The following is a 25,101-nucleotide window of genomic DNA, read 5'->3' on the forward strand; positions in this document are numbered from 1 at the left end:
GGTGAATGGGGCTTGGTGTGAGTTAGGATGATGGGTGAATGTGACATTGTGTGTGTTAGGATGATGGGTGAATTGTCTTGGTGTGAGTTGGGATGGTGGGTGAATGGGCCTTGGTGTGAATTAGGATGTTGGGTGAATGTGTGTTAGTGTTATTTAGGATGATGTGTGAATGGGTGTTGGTGTGTATTAGAATGATTGTTGAATGGGGCTTGGTGTGAGTTATGATGATGGATGAATGGGGCTTGGTGTGAGGTAGGATGATGGGTGAATGGGTCTTGGTGTGAGTTATGATGATATGTGAATGGGTCTTGGTGTGAGTTATGATGATGGATGAATGGGTCTTGGTGTGACTTAGGATGATGTGAGAATGTGGCATGGTGTTAGTTAGGATGTGTGTGAATGGGTGTTGGTGTGTATTAGAATGATGGGTGAATGGGTCTTAGTATGTATTAGAATGATGGGTGAATGGGGCTTGGTGTGATCTAGTGTGATTGGTGAATGGGGCTGGGTGTGAGCTAGGATGATGGATGAATGGGGCTCGGTGTAAGTGCGGATGATCGGTGAATGGGTCTTGGTGTGAGTTAGGATGATGTGTTAATTGCTCTTCGTGTGAGTTAGGATGATGTTTGAATGTGTCTTGGTGTTAGTTAGGATGATGTGTGAATGGGTGTTGTTGTGAATTAGAATGATGGGTGAATGGGTCTTGTTGTGTATTAGAATGATGGGTGAATGGGCCTGGGTGTGAGTTAGGATGATGGGTGAATGGGGCTTGGTGTGATTTCGGATGATGGGTGAATGGGTCTTGGTGTGAGATCGGATGAATGGTGAGTGGGTCTTGGATGAGTTAGTATGATGGGTGAATATGTAGGTGTGAGATAGGATGATGGATGAATGGACTTGGTGTGAGTTATGATGATGGGTGAATGGATCTTTGTGTCAGTTAGGATGATGGGTGAATGGGGCTTGGTGTAATTTATGATGAATAGTGAATGGGTCTTGATGTGAGTTGGGATGATGGGTGAACGGCCTTGGTGCGAGTTCGAATGATGGGTGCATGGATCTTGGTGTGAGTTAGGTTGATGTGTGAATGGGTCTTGGTGTGAGTTAGGATGATGGGTGGAAGGGTCTTGGTGTGAGTTAGGATGGTGGTGAATCAGTCTTGCTGTGAGTTAGAATGATGTATGAATGGATCTAGTTGTGAGTTAGGGATGTGGGTGAATGGATCTAGGTTTCAGTTACAGTCGAGGTTGAGTGGGACTTGGTGTCAGTTTGGATGATGTGTGAATTGGTCATTGTGTGAGATAGGATGATGGGTGAATGGGACTTGGTGTGAATTAGGATGATGGGTGAATGTGTCTTGGTGTGAGTAATGTTGATGTGTGAATGGGTCTTGGTGCGAGTTAGGATGATGGGTGAATGGATCTTGGTGTGAGATAGGATGGTGAGTGAATGGGGCATGGTGTGAGTCAGGATGATGGGTGAATGGGGCTTGGTATGAGTTAGGATGGTGGGTGAATGTGGCTTGGTGTGAGTTAGGATGATGAGTGAAATGGTCTTGGTGTGAGTTAGGATGATAGGTGAATGTGTCTTGGTGTGAGTAAGGATGATGGGTGAATGGGTCTTGCTGTGAGTTTGGATGATAGATGAATGTGTCTTGGTGTGAGTTAGGATGATGTTTGAATGGGCTTGGTGTTTGTTAGGTGGCTGGGTGAATGGGTCTTGGTGCTGTGGTGTATGTGCCTTTAAAAGCACTTGTGGTGTATGTGCCTTTAAAAGCCCCAGGTGTGCGTAATGCCGGTAATTGCCACTTGGGCTATATAAGCCTGTGTATTGTGTATATCCTTTAGAACCCCCCCAGACTTGCTTAGTAAATACCTATGAACCAACTCCTGTCTTCAGTGTCTTTATCTACGCACGGACACTACAGTGGCGACGAAGTGGAAACGGACTTACCTGCAATTCGGCAGCACCTCAAGGACATCGATTCCTCCAGCGTCCAGAAGACTCAAGGAAGTAATAGAAACGGTGGTTTCACCAGCTGGCCAAGCTGGTGGCAGGAACTGCGCTAATCCTTCCTGGGCGTCAGGCTGGGGCTCCAGCAGCGGGCTCTACAGCTGAGACAGGCAGCGAAATCGGAGGCAAGCAATAACGGACTGGGAGGGTGCACTCGGGAGACGGCCGGCGCGGCAAGCAGGTCAGCATTTAGACCTCCGTCGGGAACGAGTCTCCAACAGTGAATAAACGGAAACCACAGTAAAACAGCGTTGTTATCGGTAGCAGCGGCGGGAAAGCGCAGGAAGAGCCATATCGTTGCTACAGAGAGAGAAAAAAAAAAGCGCGGGAAGCGCCATATTTTTTTTTCAAATGCCAAGTCTGGCAATATTGATGCTTTTGATAATGAAACAGAGCCTAACTTTGGCAATAATGATGTTTTTGATAACAAGATAGAGGATTGGACCACATATGTAGAAAGAGTGGAGGTGTTTTGCACCGCAAATGGAATAGAAGATGAAAAAAAAGCTTCAGTGCTTCTGGATCTAATGGGTGCAGAAACATACAAGCTATTACGCAACTTAATCACTCCAGCCGAACCGATGGACAACAATTTTGAGGAGATTGTTGATACCCTACACTGCCAATTCGAGGCAGGACTGGCAGATTCTCTGCAAGACAAATTCATCTGCGATCCCCTAAGTGTAGAAACACAAAAAAAGGTATCTTCTGGAAAAGATTTAACACTGGAGAAGGCTTTCAGTGCAATAGGAGCGGCAAAGATACAGCAAAGGCCACAGGACTTCGGCACCCATGAATTGACACGGGGTTTCGAGAGATGTTATCGCTGCGGCAGATCCAACCATGACCAGAGGGATTGCTGGTTCAAAGAAAAAGCATGCAGGCGATGCGGAAAGATGGGACAAATTCCACGTGTATGCCGATCTGAAAAGAAAAAATCCACTAACGGGAAAAGAATCAATAAGGAAAAGCACAGAAAGGTACAAATGATGACGGACAGTAGCTCCAAAGACCAGAAGAGCGATAGCGACTCCGGGAACAAGAGACTAAGCTCTCTCAAATTACATAATGTAATTGCCAATGAAGATTACCAGACCATTTGGGTTACCCTCATAATAGCAGGGTCCCCAGTTAAAATGGAGCTAGATACAGGATCAGCTCTAACCATAATAAATCGACGAGATTACGAGAGGCTATTTTCGCATATACCTCTAAAAGACACATCCATTATCTTAAAAACATATACGGGGAAGAAAGTATACCCCAAAGGAAAAATAAAGGTGCCTGTGGTATACAACGGCAAAGAAATACAAAAGTTGTATTTATACATTCTACAAGATGGTGGTCCACCGTTGTTGGGACGTGAATGGATAAGGAAGATACGTTTAGACTGGCACTCTATTCAGGCACTGACGGTGACCAGTAAGAAAAAAAACAATGATGACATCATACCTGAACGATTAAAAGACATCTTGGCCAACGCCAAAGAAGTGTTTCAAGAGAAACTAGGAACCTTGAAAGGCATCACCGCCTCAATAAAAGTGGAAGATGCAGCAATTCCAAAAATTTTATAACGCAAGACCGGTGCCATACGCAATACATCCGGCAGTCAAGGCAGAGCTGGAGAATTTGGAAAAGGCAGGCGTATTATCCAAAATAGATTGGAGCGAATGGGCAACACCCATCGTTCCAGTGATGAAAAAAGCATTGAAAAATAACTCTGTGGAACAGAGAAAAATTCGCATCTGTGGGGACTTTAAGGTGACTGTAAACCCGGTCCTTCACACGGTACAGTATCCTCTTCCGAGGATAGAAGATATTTTCGCCTCACTATCCGGAGGAAAACGTTTCACAAAAATTGACTTGGCACAGGCATATCTACAGATGGAGGTTGAGGAGACCTCTAAAAAGTATCTCACAATAAACACACACAAAGGCCTGTACCAGTACAATCGACTGGTTTTTGGAGTAGCATCAGCTCCAGCTATCTGGCAAAGACCTCTGGAGCAAGTCCTGCAAGGGATTCCGGGGACTCAGTGTTACCTAGACGACATCCTTATAACAGCAGAAAACGACAACGAGCACCTTGCCAATTTGGAGCAGGTGCTCACTAGGCTGAAAGAACGGGGCCTATGAGCAAATCGCCCCAAGTGCGAATTTTTCCAAAATCAGATATCATATTGTGGCCACATAATTAATAAGGAAGGGTTGCATAAGTCACCTGAAAAAATTGAAGCAGTTATAAAAGCCCCAGCACCTGAAAATGTTTCACAATTGAGGTCATTCCTGGGATTAATAAGTTACTATCATAAATTTTTACCGAACTTATCAACTATTCTGCACCCTCTTAATGATCTTCTACACGCAGGAGTGATTTGGAAATGGAACGAAGACTGTAAACGTGCCTTCCATAAATGTAAAAACTTAATCACATCCGAGAAAGTTTTGGCTCATTACAACCCATCACTACCAATCAGACTGGCGTGCGATGCATCCCCTTACGGCATAGGAGCGGTATTGTCCCATAGATTCCCTGATGGCTCGGAACGGCCGATAGCTTTTGCGTCACGCTCATTGAACTCAGCTGAGTGTAACTATTCCCAGATAGACAGGGAAGCACTCAGCCTGGTATGGGGAGTGAAGAAATTCAACCATTACTTACACGGACAAAAATTTACCTTGCTGACTGACCATCAACCCCTCATCTACATATTCAACCCTACGAAAGGTGTCCCAATTATGACGGCACAAAGACTACAGAGGTGGTCCCTTTTTCTAGGGGCACACCAATACAACATTGAATACAAAGGGTCAAAACAGCATGGGAATGATGACGGTTTATCGCGCCTGCCATTGCCAACAATAGAAGAGGCACCTACAGTAGACCCAGTAGAGATATTCCACTCTACCATAGTGGAATGTCTACCGGTGACAAATTCTGCCATTGAAAGGGAGACCAGAAATGACCCTACTCTCTCACGGGTCTACGATTTAACAATGAATGGATGGCCAGCACATGGCGAACCACTGTTGCCAGCATTCTCGCAAAGAAGAGAACAGCTGTCAGTGTGCCGAGGAACCTTGATGTGTGGATCCAGAGTGGTGATTCCACCGAAACTCCAGGATAAAGTGCTAAAGGAGCTTCACGAGGGGCATCTGGGTGGAGTGAAAATGAAGAACGTAGCTAGGGCGTTTGTATGGTGGCCAGGCATCGATGGAGACATCGAAGACATGACCAAGAGCTGCCTAGGATGCCAGAAGGTCCAAAATGCTCCGCCACAGGCCCCTCTACATCCATGGGAGTGGCCCTCATCTCCCTGGCAAAGGGTGCACATCGACTTTGCTGGTCCATTTATGGACTCAATGTTCTTAATCACAGTTGATGCACACTCCAAGTGGCCGGAGGTAATAAAGATGTCCTCCACCACCACGGAAAAAACCATCACAGTATTAAGGACCATGTTTGCCAGGAATGGGCTGCCGGAACAGATATGTTCTGATAATGGACCTCAATTTGTGTCCGAAGAATTCAGAAAGTTCTTAAAGAACAATGGGGTAAAGCACTGCACGTCCGCCCCATACCATCCCGCCACCAATGGATTGGCTGAAAGGTTTGTCCAGACCTTTATGAAGGCCATAAAGGCCATGGGTAATGAAAACATAAAACTTCAGCACAAGGTGGATAACTTCTTATTTGCATATAGGAATGCAACACATATGGTTACAAACCAAACTCCCGCCATGATGTTCTACAATAGAAACCTAAGATGTCGGCTGGATTTGGTCAAGCCCAACATCCGAAGGGACGTGGAGAACCGGCAGTTTCAGGGCATGAATGAAAGGCCAAAAAGGGCCTTCCAGATAGGCCAACCGGTTTTGGCCCGGGACTACCGTACCGAGAAATGGCAGCCTGGAACTATCTGCACATGACTAGGACCACTGATGTATACCGTGGACATCGGAGAAAGCATAATAAGGCGCCATGCTGATCAAATCATCAAGTCATCCGAAAAGGGACAACCTACACCACCACGCTATACATCTAACGATGAAGTAGAGATACCCATATCTACCTCAGATCCGGTGATACTGGAACCCGATGAAACCAAAACTGGCCTTCAAGCCGAATCAGCCTTACCAGAAGAACCTACTACACCACCAGAAACTACTACACCCCCGAGGCGTTATCCGGACCGAGTCAGGAAGCCTCCTGAGAGACTAACTTATAATTATTTAATAGAGCAATGTATATTATTTTGCATATAACATGTAATTAATAATTACTTAAAATATGATGTACTAGTTAGCTAGAAGGGGAGGAATTGTGGTGTATGTGCCTTTAAAAGCAATTGTGGTGTATGTGCCTTTAAGAGCCCCAGGTGTGCGTAATGCCGGTAATTGCCACTTGGGCTATATAAGCCTGTGTATTGTGTATATCCTTTAGAACACCCCAGACTTGCTTAGTAAATACCTATGAACCAACTCCTGTCTTCAGTGTCTTTATCTACACACGGACACTATAGGTGCGAGTTCGGATGATGGATGAATTGGTCTTGGTGTGAGTTAGGATGATGTTTGAATGAACTTGGTGTGAGTTATGATGATGGGTTAATGGTCTTGATGTGAGTTAGAATGATCGGTGAATGGGTCTTGGTGAGAGTTAGAATGATGGGTGAATGGGTCTTGGTGTGAGTTAGAATGATTGGTGAATGTGTCTTGTTGTGAGATAGGATGATGGGTGAATGGGACTTGGTGAGAGTTTGGATGATGGGTGAATGGACTTGGTGTGAATTAGGATGATGGGTGAATGGACTTAGTGTGAGTTAGGATGATGGGTGAATGTGTCTTGGTGTGAGTTAGAATGATGGGTGAATGGGACTTTGTGTGAGTTAGGATGATGTGTGAATGGACTTGGTGTGAATTAGTATGAGGTGTGAATGGGTCCTGGTGTGAGATAGGATGATTGGTGAATGGGTCTTTGTGTGAGATAGGATGATGTGTGAATGGGACTTGGTGTGAGTTAGGATGATGGGTGAATGTGTCTTGGTGTGAGTAAGGATGATGTGTGAATGGGACTTGGTGCGAGTTACAATGATGGGTGAATGGATCTTGGTGTGAGATAGGATGGTGAGTGAATGGGGCATGGTGTGAGTTAGGATGATGGGTGAATGGGGCTTGGTATGAGTTAGGATGGTGGGTGAATGTGGCTTGGTGTGAGTTAGGATGATGAGTGAAATGGTCTAAGTGTGAGTTAGGATGATAGGTGAATGTGTCTTGGTGTGAGTTCGGATGATGGGTGAATGGGGCTTGGTGTGTGTTAGGATGCTGGGTGAATGGGTCTTGGTGTGAGTTCGGATGATGGATGAATGGGTCTTGGTGTGAGTTAGGATGATGTTTGAATGGACTTGGTGTGAGTTAGGATGGTGGGTGAATGTGGCTTGGTGTGAGTTAGGATGATGAGTGAAATGGTCTTGGTGTAAGTTAGGATGATAGGTGAATGTTTCTTGGTGTGAGTAAGGATGATGGGTGAATGGGTCCTGGTGTGAGTTCGGATGATGGATGAATGGGTCTTGGTGTGAGTTAGGATGATGTTTGAATGGACTTGGTGTGTGTTAGGTGGCTGGGTGAATGGGTCTTGGTGCGATTTCGGATGATGGATGAATTGGTCTTGGTGTGAGTTAGGATGATGTTTGAATGGACTTGGTGTGAGTTATGATGATGGTTTAATGGTCTTGATGTGAGTTAGAATGATCGGTGAATGGGTCTTGGTGAGAGTTAGAATGATAGGTGAATGGGTCTTGGTGTGAGTTAGAATGATTGGTGAATGTGTCTTGGTGTGAGTTAGAATGATGGGTGAATGGACTTCGTGTGTGTTAGGATGATGGGTGAATGGACTTGGTGTGAGTTAGGATGATGTTTGTATGTGTCTTGGTGTGAGATAGGATGATGGGTGAATGGGACTTGGTGAGAGTTAGGATGATGGGTGAATGGATTTGGTGTGAATTAGGATGATGGGTGAATGGACTTCGTGTGAGTTCGGATGATGGGTGAATGTGTCTTGGTGTGAGTTAGAATGATGGGTGAATGGGACTTGGTGTGAGTTAGGATGATGTGTGAATGGACTTGGTGTGAATTAGGATGATGTGTGAATGGGTCCTGGTGTGAGATAGGATGATTGGTGAATGGGTCTTGGTGTGAGTTAGGATGGTATGTGAATGGGTCTTGGTGTGAGTTCGGATGATGGGTGAATGGGTCTTGGTGTGCGTTAGAATGATGGGTGAATGGTCTTGGTGTGAGTTAGGATGGTGGGGGAATGGGTCTGTGTGTGAGTTAGAATGATGGGTGAATGGGTCTTTGTGTGAGTTAGGATGGTGGGTGAAGTGGTCTTGCTGTGAGTTAGGATAATGTGTGAATTGGCCTTGGTGAGAGTTAGGATGAAGTTTGAATGGGTCTTGGTGTGAGTTAGAATGATGGGTGAATGGTTCTTGGTGTGAGTTAGTATGATGTATGAATGGGTCTTCGTGTGAGTTAGAATGCTGGGGAATGGGACTTGGTGTGAGTTAGGATAATGTGTTAATCTGTCTTGGTATGAGTTAGGATGATGGGTGAATTGGACTTGGTGTGAGTTAGGATGATGGGTGAATGGACTTGGTGTGAGTTAGAATGATGGGTGAATGTGTCTTGGTGTGTATTAGGATGATGGGTGAATGGTCCTGTTGTGAGTTGGGATGGTTGGTGAATGGGTCTTGGTGTGAGTTAGGATGATGGGTGAATTTGTCTTGGTGTTAGTTATGATGATGTGCGAATGGGTTTTTGTGTGTATTCGAATGATGGGTGAATGGGGCTTGATGTGAGTATGATGATGGGTGAGTGGGTCTTTGTGTGAGTTCAGATGATGGGTGAATGGATCTTGGTGTTAATTAGGGTGATGGGGGAATGGGTCTTGGTGTGAGTTAGGATGGTGGGTGAATGGTTCTTGGTGTGAGTTAGGATGATGTGTGAATGGACTTGGTGTGAGTTAGGATGAAGCGTGAATGTGTCTTGGCGTGAGTTGAGTGCTGGGTGAATGGGACTTGGTGTGAGTTAGGATGATGGGTGAATGGACTTGGTGTGAGTTAGGATGATGTGCGATTGGGTCCTGGTGTGAGTTAGAATGATTGGTGAATGGGTCGTGGTGTGAGTTAGGATGATGGGTGAAAGGTTCTTGGTGTGTTATAGGATGATGTGTGAATGGGTCTTGGTGTGAGTTGGGATGATGGGTGAATGTGTCCTGGCTTGAGTTAGAATGATGAATGAATGGGTCTTTGTGTGAGTTAGGATGTTGGTTGAATGGATCTTGGTGTGAGTTAGGATGATGTGTGAATGGGTCTTGGTGTGTGTTGGAATGATGGGTGAATGGTCTTGCTGGGAGTTAGGATGATGTGTGATTGGGTACTGGTGTGAGTTGGGATGATTGGTGAATGGGTCTTGGTGTGAGTTAGCATGATGGGTGAAAGGTTCTTGGTGTGAGTTAGGATGATGGTTGAATGGACTTGGTGTGATTTAGGATGAAGCGTGAATGTGTCTTGGTGTGAGTTGAGTGCTGGGTGAATGGGACTTGGTGTGAGTTAGGATGATGGGTGAATGGACTTGCTGTGAGTTAGGATGATGTGCGATTGGGTCCTGGTGTGAGTTAGGATGATTGGTGAATGGGTCGTGGTGTGAGTTAGGATGATGGATGAATGGAATTGGTGTGAGTTAGGTTGATGTGCGATTGGGTCCTGGTTTGAGTAAGGATGATTGGTGAATGGGTCTTGGTGTGAGTTAAGATGGTGGGTGAATGGTTCTTGGTGTGAGTTAGGATGATGTGTGAATGGGTCTTGGTGTGCTTTAGAATGATGGGTGAATGATCTTGGTGGGAGTTAGGATGGTGGTTGACTGGGTGTGGTGTGAGTTAAGATGATCAGGAAATGGGTCTGGGTGTGAGTTCGGATGATGGGTGAGTGGGTCTTGGATGAGTTAGTATAATGGGTGAATGGGTCGGTGTGAGATAAAATGTGGGATGAATGGACTTGGTGTGAGTTATGATGATGGGGGAATGGTTCCTTGCGTGAGTTAGGATGATGGGTGAATGGGGCTTGATGTGAGTTATTATGATAGCTGAATGCTTCTTGGTGTGAGTTGGGATGATGGCTGAATTGTCTTGATGTGAGTTAGAATAATGGGTGCATGGGTCTTGGTGTGAGTTGGGATAAAGGGTGAATGGGTCTTGGCGTGAGTTAGGATGATCGGTCAATGGGGCTTGGTGTGAGTTAGGATGATCGGTAAATGGGTCTTGGTGTGAATTAGGATGATGGGTGAATGAGTCCTGGTGTGAGTTAGGTTGGTGGGTGAATGGGGCTTGGTGTGAGTTAGAATGATGGGTGAATGTGGATAGTTGTGAGTTAGGATGATGGATGGATGGGTCATTGTGAGTTAGGATGGTGGGTGAAAGGGGCTTGCTGTGAGTTAGGATGAGGGGTGAATGTGTCTTAGTGTGAGTTAGGATGATGGATGAATGGATCTAGGTGTGAGTTAGTGTCGTGGGTGAATGGATCTTGATGTGAGTTAGGTAGGTGTGTAAATGGGGCTTGGTGTGAGTTAGGATGCAGGGTGAATGGGGCTTGGTATGAGTTAGGTTGGTGGATGAATAGGGCTTTGTGTGAGTTAGAATGACGGTGAATGAATCTTGGTGTGAGCTCGGATGATGGATGAATTGGTCTTGGTGTGAGTTAGGATGCTGTTTGAAAGGACTGGGTGTGAGTTATGATGATGGGTGAATGGGCTTGTTGTGAGTTAGAATGATGGGTGAATGGGTATTGGTGTAAGTTAGGATGGTGACTGAATGGGGCTTGGTGTGAGTTAGATGATGGGTGAATGGGGCTTGGTGTGACTTAGAATGATGGGTGAGTGGGGCTTGGTGTGAGTTAGAATGATGAGTGAATGGGTGTTGGTGTGAGTTAGGATGATGGGTGAATGGGTCTTGGTGTGAGTTAGGATGGTGGGTGAATGGGGCTTGGTGTGAGTTAGAATGATGGGTGAATGGGTCTTGGTGTGAGTTAGGAAGGTGGGTGAATGGGGCTTGGTCTGAGTTAGGATGAGGTGTGAATGGGGTTGGTGTGAGTTAGGATGATGGATTGATGGGTCGCTGTGAGATAGGATGATTGGTGAATGCGTCGATGTGAGTGAGGATGGTGGGCGAATGGGGCTTGGTGTGAGTTAGGATGAGGGCTGAATTCATCTAGGTGTGAGTTAGTCTCGTGGGTGAATGGATCTTGGTGTGAGTTAGCTAGTTCGGTAAATGGGACTTGGTGTGACTTAGGATGCTGGGTGAATGGGGCTTACTATGAGTTATGCTGGTGGATGAATGGGGCTTGGTGTGAGTTAGGATGATGAGTGAACGGGCCTTGGTGTGATTTAGGATGGTGGGTGAATGGGGCTTGGTGTGTGTTAGAATGATGTGTGAATGTGTCTTGGTTTGAGTTAGAATGATGGGTGAATCGGGCTTGGTGTAAGTTAGGATGATGGATGAATGGATCTTGCTGTGAGTTAGTTTGATGGGTGAATGGGATTGGTGTGAGTTAGAATGATGGGGGAATGGGTCTGGTTTGAGTTAGGATGATGGATGAATGGGTCTTTGTGTGAGTTACGATGATGGGTGATTGGTACTTGGTGTGAGTTAGGAAGATTGGTGAATGGACTTGGTGTGAGTTAGGATGATGGGTGAATGGAATTGGTGTGTGTTAGGATGATCTGTGAATGTGTCTTGGTGTGAGTTAGGATGATGGGTGAATGGGACTTGGTGTGAGTTAGGGTGATGGGTGAATGGGATTTGGTGTGAGTTAGGATGATGGGTGAATGGACTTGGTGTGCGTTAGGGTCATGGGTGAATGAACTTGGTGTGAGGTAGGATGATTGGTGAATGTGTCTTGGTGTGAGTTAGAATGATAGGTGAATGTGACTTGATGTGCGTTATAATGATGGGTGAATGGAATTGATGTGAATTAGGATGATGTGTGAATGGGTCCTGGTGTGAGTTAGGATGATGGGTGAATGGGTCTTGGTATGTGTTAGAATGATGTGTGAATGGACTTGGTGTGAGTTAGGGTGGTGGGTGAATGGTTTTTGGTGTGAGTTAGGATGATGTCTGAATAAGAACATAAGAACATAAGAAATAGTAGCAGGAGTAGGCCAATCGGCCCCTCGAGCCTGCTCCGCCATTCAATAAGATCATGGCTGATCTGATCCTAACCGTCAATCCACTATCACAGAACCATCTCCTGAATCTAACAGAATTAGACACACGAAATAGGAGCAGGATCAGCCGACACGGCCCCTGGGCCCGCTCCGCTACCCACAGGGCCATGACCGATCCGAACCTAGACTCATGTCCAAATTCCTGCCCGCTCCCCATAACCCTTAATTCCCTTTACTTCCAGGAAACAGCCTATTTCTGTTTTAAATTTATGTAATGATGTAGCTTCTACAGCTTTTTGGGGCAGCATATTCCATGGACCTACCACTCTCTGAGTGAAGTAGTTCCTCCTCATCTTAGTTTTGAAAGAGCAGCCCTTTATTCTAAGACTATGCGCCCTAGTTCTAGTTTCACCCATCATCGGGAACATCCTCCCCGCATCCACCCGATCCAGCCCCTTCACAATCTTATATGTTTCAATAAGATCGCCTCTCATTCTTCTGAACTCCAATGCGTAGAGTCCCAATCTACTCAACCTCCCCTCATATGTCCATCCCCTCATCCCCGGGATTAACCGAGTGAACCTTCTTTGTACTGACTCGAGAGCAAGTATGTCCTTTCTTAAGTATGGACACCAAAACTGTACGCAATATTCCAGGTGCGGTCTCACCAATAACTTGTACAACTGAAGCAATACTTCCCTATTTTTGTATTCTATCCCCCTAGCAATGAATGCCAACATTCCATTGGCCTTCTTAATCACTTGCTGCACCTGCATACTAACATTTTGAGTTTCGTGCACCAGGACCCCCAGATCCCTTTGTACTTCAGTACTTTCGAGTTTCTTGCCATTAAGATAATAACTTGCTCTACGATTTTTACTGCCAAAGTGCATAACCTCACACTTTCCAGTAATGTATTCCATCTGCCAAATCTCTGCCCACTTACTTAGCCTATCTATGTCCCGTTGCAGGTTTTTTATGTGCTCCTCACTCACTACTTTCCCTCCCATCTTAGTATCATCTGCAAACTTTGATATGTTACACTCGTTCCCCTCCTCCAAATCGTTAATATAGATTGTAAAGAGTTGGGGACCCAGCACTGACCCCTGCAGAACACCACTAGTTACTGATTGCCAATCTGAGAATGAACCATTTATCCCAACTCTCTGCCTTCTGTTAGATAGCCAATCCTCTATCCATGCCAGAATATTACCCCCAATCCCGTGATTTTTTATCTTAAGCAGTAAACTTTTGTGTGGCTCCTTGTCAAATGCCTTTTGAAGTCTAAATACACTACGTCCTCTGGTTCCCCTTTATCCACCCTATATGTTACTTCCTCAAAGTACTCCAGCAAATTTGTCATACATGACTTCCCCTTCATAAAACCATGCTGAATTTCTCCTATTAAATTATGATTATCCAAATGTCCTGGTACTGTCTCCATAATAATGGACTCCAAAATTTTACCTACCACAGATGTTAGGCTAACCGGTCTATAGTTTCCAGCCTTCTGTCTACTGCCCTTTTTAAATAAGGGTGTTACATTAGCAGTTTTCCAGTCTGCCGGGACCTATGCCATGTCCAGGGAGCTTTGGAAAATTATTACCAATGCATCCACAATCCCTACCGCCACTTCCCTCAAGACCCTAGGATGTAAGCCATTAGGTCCAGGTGATTTATCCGCCTTGAGTCCCATTATTTTACCGAGTACCACTTCCTTAGTGATTTTGATCGTGTTTAGATCCTCCCCCCCTTTAGCCCCCTGTTTGTCCAGTGTTGGGATATTCTTAGTGTCTTCTACTGTAAAGACTGATATAAAATATTCATTCAGTGTTTTTGCCATCTCCATATTTCCCACCATTAATTTCCCGGTCTCATCCTCTAAGGGACCAACATTTACTTTAGCCACACTTTATCTTTTTATATAACTATAAAAACTCTTACTATCTGTTTTTATATTTTATGCTAATTTACTTTCATAATCTATCTTCCCTTTCTTAATCAATCTTTTTGTTATTTTTTGCTGTCTTTTCAAGTTTTCCCAATCCTCTATCCTCCCACTAGATTTGGCTACCTTATATGCCCTTGTTTTTAGTGGAATACTATCCTTAATTTCTTTACTTACCCACGGATGGCTGTCTTTTCTTTTACACCCTTTTCTTCTCAGTGGAATATATTTTTTTTGGAAGTTGTAAAATAACTCCTAAAATGTACACCACTGATCATGTATCGTCTTACCCTTTAATCTATTTTCCCAATCCACTCTACTCAATTCCGCTCTCATACCTTCATAGTCTCCTTTATTCAAGCTTAGCACGCATGTTTGAGATCCAACCTTCTCACACTCTAATTGAATATGGAATTCAACCATGTTATGGTCACTCATTCCAAGGGGATACTTTACTAGGACATTTTTAATTGATCCTGTCTCATTACACAGGACCAGATCTAAGGTTGCTAGCACCCTGGTCGGTTCAGTTACATACTGCTCAAGAAACCCATCCCTAATACACTCAATGAACTCATCCTCAAGGCAGCCCTGCCCAATTTGATTTGTCCAATTAATATGATAGTTAAAATCTCCCATAATTATAGATGTTCCCTTCTTACAAGCCTCAGCTATTTCCTGATTGATATTCCGTCCAACTGAGTTGCCACTGGTCGGAGGCCTATAGACTATGCACACTAGTGTTTTTTTCCCTTTATTATTCCTTACCTCCACCCAAACTGTTTCATTATCCTGATCTTTTGACCCAATATCATTTCTCTGTATTACAGTGATTCCTTCCTTTATTAACATAGCCACCCCACCTCTCCTTCCTTCCTGCCTGTCCTTCCTGATCGGTAAATAACCTGGTATGTTTAATTCCCAGGCATTGTCACCCAGCAGCCATATTTCTGTAATGACCACAAGATCATACCCATATGTAGTTATTTGTGCCATTAACTCGTCTATTTTGTTACGAATGCTACGTGCATTCAGATAGAGAACTTTCAAAGATGTGACACTTAGTTCCTGCTTTTGCCCTTTTTATTACGTTACCTTTTACTCCATACCTTCTGCCACTTGCTGTCACGCTCTGGTTTTTAATTTCCCCACTGCTACCTAAGCTTATGACCTTCTCTGTTGTCATTTTTATAATTTGCTCTCTAGGAACCTCCCCCCAACTAGTTAATTTAAAGCCCTCTCTACAGTCCTAGTTATATGATCCACCAGGACTCTAGTCCCAGCACTGGCCAAGTGAAGCCCGTCCCAGCGGAACAGCTCCCTCCTGCCCCCGTACTGGTGCCAGTGTCCCAGGAAGCAAAACCCATTTCTCCCACACCAGTCTTTGAGCCTCGCATTTAACTCTCTAATTTTATTTGTCCTAGCCAAATTCGCTCGTGGCTCAGGTAATAATCCAGAGATTATTACCCTTGTGATTCTGCTTTTTAATTTGGCCCCTAGCTGCTCAAACTCCCTCAGCAGAACCGCCTTCCTTGTCCTATCTATGTCGTTGGTACCAACATGGACCACGACAACTGGATCCTCCCCCTCCCACTCCAAGTTTCTCTCCAGTCCAGAGGAGATGTCCTTAACCCTGGCACCGGGCAGGCAACTCAGCCTTTGGGACTCTCGCTCTCGGCTGCAGCGAACTCCATCTATCCCCCTAACGATACTATCCCCTTCCACTACAATATTTTTTAACTCCCCCACTTGAATGGCCCCCTGCTCCACGGTCCTGTGGCCAGGTTGCTCATCCTCCCCGCAGTCCCTGTTCCCAATCTCACAGGGAGTAAGAGCCTCGAAACTGTTGGACAAGTGCAAGGGCTGCGGCTCCTCCAACACTACCTCCTGGATCCCCGCACCTGCCTCACTTCTAGACACACCATCCTGACCCTGGCCACGGACTACATCTGAATTAATTAATCTAATTGGTGTGAATACCTCGTGATACACAGAGTCCAGGTAACTCTCCCCCTCCCTGATGTGTCTCAGCGTTTGAAGTTCGGACTGCAGCTCTTCAACACGGAGCCGGAATTCCTCGAGCAGCCAACACTTACTGCAAATGTGATCACCATGAGCATCAATGGTGTCCACCAGCTCCCACATATTGCAGCAGCAACACATCACCTGATCTCCCATTCTATGTAATTAATTAAATGTATTAATATTATTCTTAAATACCCTCTGCCCCGATTCAAGATGGTGAATATCACACCTTAGAAATTATAAACCAGTGTCTTGGTGTGAGTTCGGATGGTGGGTGAATTGGGAATTGGTGTGAGTTAGGCTGATGGGTGAATGGGTCTTGGTGAGAGTTAGGATGAAGTCTGAATGGGTCTTGGTGTGAGTTAGGATGATGTGTGAATATGGCTTGGTGTGAGTTATTATGAAGTGTGAATGGGTCTTGGTGTGAATTAGAATAATGCTTGAATGGGACTTGATTTGAGTTCAGATGATGGATGAAAGGACTTGGTGTGAGTTACGGTGATGGGTGAATGGTTCTTGGTGTGAGTTAGGATAATGGATGAATGGGTCTTGGTGTGAGTTAGGATGATGGTTGAATGTGTCTTGGTATGAGTTAGGATGATGGCTAAATGGGACTTGGTGTGAGTTAGGATGATGGGTGAATGGACTTGGTGCGAGTTAATCTGATGGTTGAATGTGTCTTGGTGTGTGTTAGGATGATGGGTGAATGGTCTTGGTGTGAGTTGGGATGGTGTGTGAATGGGTCTTGGTGTGAGTTAGGATGATGGGTGAATGTGTCTTGGTGTTAGTTAGGATGATGTGTGAATGGGTCTTGGTGTGTGTTGGTATGATGGGTAAATGGGTATTGCTGAGAGTTAGTATGATGGGTGAATATGTCTTGGTGTGAGTTAGGATGATGGGTGAATGTGTCTTGGTGTGAGTTAGAATGATGGATGAATGTGTCTTGGTGTGTGTTATGTTGATGGGTGAATGGTCTTGGTGTGAGTTGGGATGGTGTGTGAATGGTTCTTGGTGTGAGTTAGGATGATGGGTGAATCTGTCTTGGTGTTAGTTAGCATGATGTGTGAATGGGTCTTGGTGTGAGCTAGTATGATGAGTAAATGGGTCTTGCTGAGAGTTAGTATGATGGGTGAATGTGTCTTGGTGTGAGTTAGGAGGATGGGTGAATTGGTCTTGCTGTTAGTTAGGATGTTGGTTGAATGGGTCTTGCTGAGAGTTAGTATGATGGGTGAATGTGTCTTGGTGTGAGTTAGGATGATGAGTGAATGTGTCTTGGTGCGAGTTAGAATAATGGTTGAATGTGTCTTGGTGTGTGTTAGGATGATGGGTGAATGGTCTTGGTGTGAGTTGGGATGGTGTGTGAATGGGTCTTGGTGTGAATTAGGATGATGGGTGAATGTGTCTTGGTGTTAGTTAGGATGATGTCTGAATGGGTCTTGGTGTGAGTTAGCATGATGGTTAAATGGGCTTGCTGAGAGTTAGTATGATGGGTGAATGGGTCTTGGTGTGAGTTAGAATGATGGGTGAATCGGTCTTGGTGTTAGTTAGGATGTTGGGTGAATGGGTCTTGCTGAGAATCAGTATGATGTGTGAATGTGTCTTGGTGTGAGTTAGGATGATTGGTGAAAGGGTCTTGGTGTGAGTTAGCATGATGGGTATGCGTCTTGGTGTGAGTTATGATGTTGAGTGAATAGGTCTTGGTGTGTCTTAGAATCATGTTCCAATGGGGCTTGGTGTGAGTTAGGATGGTGGGTGAATGGGGCTTGGTGTGATTTAGGATGATGGATGAATGGGGCTTGGTGTGAGTTAGGATGATGGGTGAATGGGTCTGGGTCTGAGTTAGGTTGATATGTGAATGGATCTTGGGGTTGAGTTAGGATGATGGGCAAATGGGGTTTGATGTGAGTTAGGATGATGGATGAATGGGGCTTGGTGTGAGTTAGGATGATGGGTGAATGGGTCTTGGTGTGAGTTAGGATGATGGGTGAATGGATCTTGGGGTGAGTTAGAATGCCGGCATTAGAGTTATGGATGAGTTCAAGCTCACAAAATATGCAAGTTGTGAGGCCGGCCAGTAGACCAGTGGATAGTCGAGTCTTGAGGTAACGAAGGAAAGTATGAGGGTTTCAGCAGCAGATGAACTGAGCCAGGGGCAGAGACGTGTGATATTCTGGAGGTGGAATTAGGTCGTCTTGGTGATGGAGGGGATATGTGGTTGGTAACTTATCTCAGGGTCAAATAAGTGTCCAGGTTTTCAACATTCTAGTTTAATCCTCAGACAGAAGCCAAGGAGAGTGATGCCGTTGGTCGGTAGGGAACGGAGTTTGTGGGGGGAGCGAGGACAATGGCCCAGAAATTGCACTCGTGCAGCAGAGATACGCAGTACTCTGCTGACCTACAATAAGATACTCAGCCTGTGCGAGGCCCAGAATGGAGACTGGTTTTTCGGCGATGCAGAGTTCTGCATTGTGTATGACATCACAAAGGGCAGGAGTGCAGTGTACCGCCTCTGTGTGTGGGAGGACATGACCACAAAATCTGTCAAAACTAAACCTCGCCCACAGAAACTTCTCTCAGTGTCTCCCATTGCAATTACTTCTTTTTATAAACTTCTGAAAATTTTCAATTAAACTGGTACTTGGACTGATTTCATATATCAGCATTTTGATTTTTCCCTCCAAATTCACAATTTATTAGCCCCTATGTATACAACGACCTGTTTTGATCACAAGATGCTTTAGAGCCTTGAGGTACATTTTTGCTATGCAGTCACTGTGTAATGTGGGAAATGCGGCAGCCAATTTGCGCACAGCAAGCTTCCACAAACAGCAATGCGATAATGACCAGATAATCTGTTTTTGTTATGTTGGTTCAGGGAGAAATATTGGCCAGGACACCGATAACTCCCCTACTCTTCTTCGAAATATTATCATGGGATCTTTTACATCCACCTGAGAGAGCAGACGTGGCCTCGGTTAAACATCTCATCCAAAGACAGCACCTCCGACAGCGCAGCTCTCCCTCATCTGTGCCCTGGATTATTAGCCTAAATTTATGAGCTCAAGTTACTGGAGAGGGTCTGGAAACCACATCCTTCCTGACTCAGAGTTGAATGTGCCACCCACTGAGCCACTGCTGACACTGTAATGATGCTGAACTTCAGAAAGACCCTGTGACAGGGTCTAGTGTAATATAAACAGAGACAGGGTCTAATGTAATATAAGCAGAGACAGGGTCTAGTGTAATATAAACAGAGACTGGGTTTAGTGTAATACAACCAGAGACAGGGTCTAGTGTAATATAAACAGAGACCGGGTCTCGTGTAATATAAAGAGAGACAGGGTCTAGTGTAATATAAATAGAGAGAGAGTCCAGTGTAATATAAACAGAGACAGGGTCTAGCGTAATATAAATAGAGATAGTGTCCAGTGTAATATAAAGAGAGACATGGCCTAGTGTAATATAAAAAGAGACTGGGTTTTGTGTAATATAAACAGAGACAGGATCTAGTGTAATATAAATAGAGACAGAATCCAGTGTAATATAAACAGAGACAGGGTCTAGTGTAATATAAACAGAGACTGGGTTTAGTGTAATACAAACAGAGACAGGGTCTAGTGTAATATAAACAGAGCCAGGGTCTAGTGCAATATAAACAGAGACAGTGTTGCCCTATGAAGAAAGTAAAGGTCTGGTGAGCTTATAAATGGGACAGCGTCTTCTGCCATAATATATGCGACTGGAGCTAGTGTAATAAGCAGAGATGCTGTCTCATGTAAAATACACAATGACATGGTCTAGTACAGTGATAACTGATACGAGTCCTGGAGTGATATGAACAGAGGCATGTCCAAGAGCAATAATAAGAGACATGGCGTAGTGGAATTTCAACAGACACATGATCGAGTGTAGTGATAACATGTCAGGGCCTAGTGAAATTTGCACTGAGATATGGGCCAGTGCAATATTAAATGAGACAGGGTATAGTGTAATATAAACAGAGATAGTATCTAGTGCATTAACAACAGAGACAGGGTCTAGTTTAATATAAACAGTGACAGTGTCTAGTGCAGTAATAAATGAGATTAGGTCTAGTATAATATAATAAGAGTCGGGGTCTAGTGTAATATAAACAGAGGCAGGGACTTCTGCCATAATCAGTGAGGCAGGAGCTAATGTAAAAAACAGCGACACAGTCTAATGTAATATACACAACAACTTGGTCTAGTGCAGTAATAATTTAGAGTGTAATATAAACGGAGACATGGTCTAGTGTAATACAAAGAGAGACAGGGTCTGTTGTAATATTGCAGAGTGCCAAGTGTAATATAAAGAGAGTCAGGGTCCAGTTTAATATAAATAGAGACAGGTCTAGTGTAATATAAACAGAGACCGGGTCTAGTATAATATAAACAGAGAGAGTGTCTAGTGTAATATAAACAGGGACAGGGTAAGTGTCCAGTGTAAGAGAAACAGAGACAGGGTCGAGTGTAATAAAAATAGAGATAGGGTCTAGTGTAATATAAACAGAGACAGGGTCAAGTGTTATATAAACAGAAACAGGGCCTAGTGTAATATATATAGAGACAGGGTCTAATGCAATATAAACAGAGACAGGGTCTAGTGCAATGGTAACTGAGACAAGGCCATGTGTGATATAAATGGAGACAGGGTCTAGTGTTATAATAACAGAGACAGGACCTTATGAAAAAGACACAATGACAGGGTCCAGTGTATTAATAATTGAGACAGGACCCAGTGCAATATAAACAGAGACAGGGCCTAGATTAATATAAACATAGAGTGTATAATGTAATAATATAGGGACAGGTTCTAGTGTAATATAAACAGAGACCACGTGTAGTTTAACACAACCAGAGACATGGTCTAGTATAATATAAACAGAGACAGGAACTAGTGCAATATAAAAAGGGACAGGGTCTAGTTCAATATAAACAGGGAGGGTATAGTGTAATAAAATAGGGACAGGTTCTAGAGTAATATAAAGAGAGACCAAGTGTAGTTTAACATAAACAGAGACAGGGTCTAGCATAATATAAACAGAGACAGGAACTAGTGTAATATAAAGAGAGAATGGGTCTAGTTTAATATAAACAGAGATAGGTCTAGTGTAATATAAAGAGAGACAGGGTCTAGTTTAATATAAACAAAGACAGGGTCTAATGTAATATAAACAGGGACAGGGTCTAGTGTAATATAAAGAGAGACAGGGTCTAGTGTAATATAAACAGAGACAGGGTCTAGTTTTATATAAACAGAGCCAGGGTCTAGTGTAATATAAACAGAGACGGCCTAGTTTTATATAAACAGAGACAGGGCCTAGTGTAATATATAGAGACAGGATCTAGTGTAATATAAACAGAGAAAGGGTCTAGTGTAATGGTAACTGAGACAAGGCCGAATGTGATATAAATGGAGACAGGGTCTAGTGTTATAATAACTGAGACAGGACCTTATGTAAAAGAAACAGTGACAGGGTCCAGTGTTTTCAAAATTCAGACAGCACCTAGTGCAATAGAAACAGAGACAGGGTCTAGTTCAATATAAACAGGGAGGGTATAGTGTAAAAAAATAGGGACAGGTTGTAGTGTAATATAAAGAGAGACCAAGTGTAGTTTAACACAAACAGAGACAGGGTCTAGTATAATATAAACAGAGACAGGAACTAGTGCAATATAAAAAGGGACAGTGTCTAATTTAATATAAATAGAGACAGGTCTAGTGTAATATAAACAGAGACAGGGTCTAATGTAATATAAACAGGGAAAGGGCCTAGTGTAATATAAACAGAGACAGGGTCTAGTGTAATATAAACTGAGACAGGGTCTAGTTTCATATAAACAGAGACAGGGCCTAGTGTAATATATGTAGAGACAGGGTCTAGTGTAATATAAACAGAGAAAGGGTCTAGTGTAATGGTAACTGAGATAAGGCCGAGTGTGATATCAATGGAGACAGGGTCGAGTGTTATAATAACTGAGACAGGTGCTTATGCAATAGAAATAAAGACAGGGTCCAGTGTATTAATAATTGAGAGATGACCTAGTGTAATATAACCAGAGACAGGGTCTAGTGTAATATAAACAGAGACAGGCTCTAGTGTAATATAAACAGAGACATCGTCTAGTGTAATATAAACAGAGACAGGGTCTAGTGTAATATAATCAGAGACAGGTTCTAGTGTAACATAAACAGACAGGGTTGTTTGTAATATAACCATAGACAGGGTCTACTGTAATTTAAACAGAGACATGATCGAGTGTAATATAAACAGAGACAGGGTCTAGTGTAATATAAACAGAGACAGGGTGTAGTGTGATATATACAGAGACAGGGTCTAGTGTATTATATAAACAGAGACATGGTCGAGTGTAATATAAATAGAGACAAGGTTTGTGTAATATAAACAGCGACAGGGTCTAATGTAATATAATCAGAGACAGGGTCTAGTGTAATATAAACAGAGACCAAGTGTAGTTTAATATTACAGAGACAGGGTCTAGTGTAATATAAGCAGAGACCAAGTGTAGTTTAATATTAACAGAGACAGGGTCTGGTGTAATATAAACAGAGACAGGGTCTAGTGTAATATAATCAGAGACAGGGTCTAGTGTAACATAAACAGAGACAGGGTTGTTTGTAATATAACCATAGACAGGGTCTAGTGTAATTTAAACAGAGACAGGATCGAGTGTAAAATAAACAGAGACAGGGTCTAGTGTATTATAAACAGAGACAGGGCCGAGTGTAATACATATAGATACAGGGTCTAGTGTAATATTAATATGGACAGGGTCTAGTGTAATATAAACAGAGACAGGGTCTAGTGTAATTTAAACAGAGACCGGGTCTCGTGTAATATAAACAGAGACATGGTCTTGTGTTATTTAAACAGAGACAGTGTCTAGTGGAATGGTAACTGAGACAAGGCCGAGTGTGATATAAACGGAGACAGGCTCTAGTGTTATAATAACTGAGACAGGACCTTATGTAATAGAATCAGTGACAGGGAACAGTGAAGTAGTGACTGAGACAGGGTCTAATGTAATTTAAACAGAAACATGGCTTTAGCATTTATAATTGTGACAGGATCTAGTGTAAATTAAACAGAGATACGGAATAGTTTAATATAAAAAGTGACAGAGTCTATTATAAACAGAGACAGGGTCTAGAGTAATATAAACAGAGGCAGGACCTAGTGCAATATATACAGAGACAGGGTCTAGTTTAATATAGACAGAGACAGGTTGCAGTGTAATTTAAATAGAAACAAGGTCTAGTGTAATATAAACAGAGACAGGGTCTAATGTAATATAAACAGAGACAGTTTCTAGTGTAATATAAACAGAGACAGGATGTAGTTTAATAGAAAGAGAGACAGGGTCTCGTGTAATATAAAAAGTGACAGCGTCTAGTGTATTTCAAATAGAGACAATGTCTAGAGTAATACAAACTGTAGTGTCCGTGTGTAGATAAAGACACTGAAGACAGGAGTTGGTTCATAGGTATTTACTAAGCAAGTCTGGGGGGAGGTTTTAAAGGATATACACAATACACAGGCTTATATAGCCCAAGTGGCAATCACCGGCATTACGCACACCTGGGGCTCTTAAAGGCACATACACCACAATTGCTCTTAAAGGCACATACACCACAATTCCTCCCCTTCTAGCTAACTAGTACATCATATTTTAAGTAATTATTAATTACATGTTATATGCAAAATAATATACATTGCTGTATTAATTAATTATAAGTTAGTCTGTCAGGAGGCTTCCTGACACGGTCCGGATAACGCCTCGGGGGTGTAGTAGTTTCTGGTGGTGTAGTAGATTCTTCTGGGAAGTCTGATTCGGCTAGAAGGCCAGTGTCGGGTTCATTGGGTTCCAGTATCACCGGATCGGAGGTAGATATGGGTATCTCTACTTCATCGTTAGATGTATAGCGTAGTGGTGTAGGTTGTCCCTTTTCGGAGGACTTGATGATTTGGTCAGCATGGCGCCTTATTATGCTTTCTCCAATGTCCACGGTATACATCAGTGATCCTCGTCGTGTGCAGATAGTTCCAGGCTGCCATTTCTCGGTACGGTAGTCCCGGGCCAAAACTGGTTGGCCGATCTGGAAGGCCCTAGTTGGCCTTTCATTCATGCCCTGAAACTGCCGGTTCTCCACGTCCCTTCGGATGTTTGGCTTGACCAAATCCAGCCGGCATCTTAAGTTTCCATTGTAGAACATCATGGCGGGAGTTTGGTTTGTAACCATATGTGTTGCATTCCTATATGCAAATAAGAAGTTATCCACCTTGTGCTGAAGTTTTATGTCTTCATTACCCATGGCCTTTATGGCCTTCTTAAAGGTCTGGACAAACCTTTCAGCCAATCCATTGGTGGCGGGATGGTATGGGGTGGACATGGAGTGCTTTACCCCATTGTTCTTTAAGAACTTTCTGAATTCTTCGGACACAAATTGCGGTACATTATCAGAACATATCTGTTCCGGCAGCCCATTCCTGGCAAATATGGTCCTTAATACTGTGATGGTTTTTTCCGTGGTGGTGGAGGACATCTTTATTACCTCCGGCCACTTGGAGTGTGCATCAACTGCGATTAAGAACATTGAGTCCATAAATGTACCAGCAAAGTCGATGTGCACCCTTTGCCAGGGAGAGGAGGGCCACTCCCATGGATGTAGAGGGGCCTGTGGCGGAGCATTTTGGACCTTCTGCCATTCTAGGCAGCTCTTGGTCATGTCTTCGATGTCTCCATCGATGCCTGGCCACCATACAAACGCCCTAGCTAGGTTCTTCATTTTCACTCCACCCAGATGCCCCTCGTGAAGCTCCTTTAGCACTTTATCCTGGAGTTTGGGTGGAATCACTA

This window comes from Somniosus microcephalus, chromosome 4 (assembly GCF_052327205.1).
Source record: "Somniosus microcephalus isolate GS21.2 chromosome 4, FLI_Smic_1.0, whole genome shotgun sequence".
In the NCBI taxonomy this organism is placed as follows: Eukaryota; Metazoa; Chordata; class Chondrichthyes; order Squaliformes; family Somniosidae; genus Somniosus; species Somniosus microcephalus.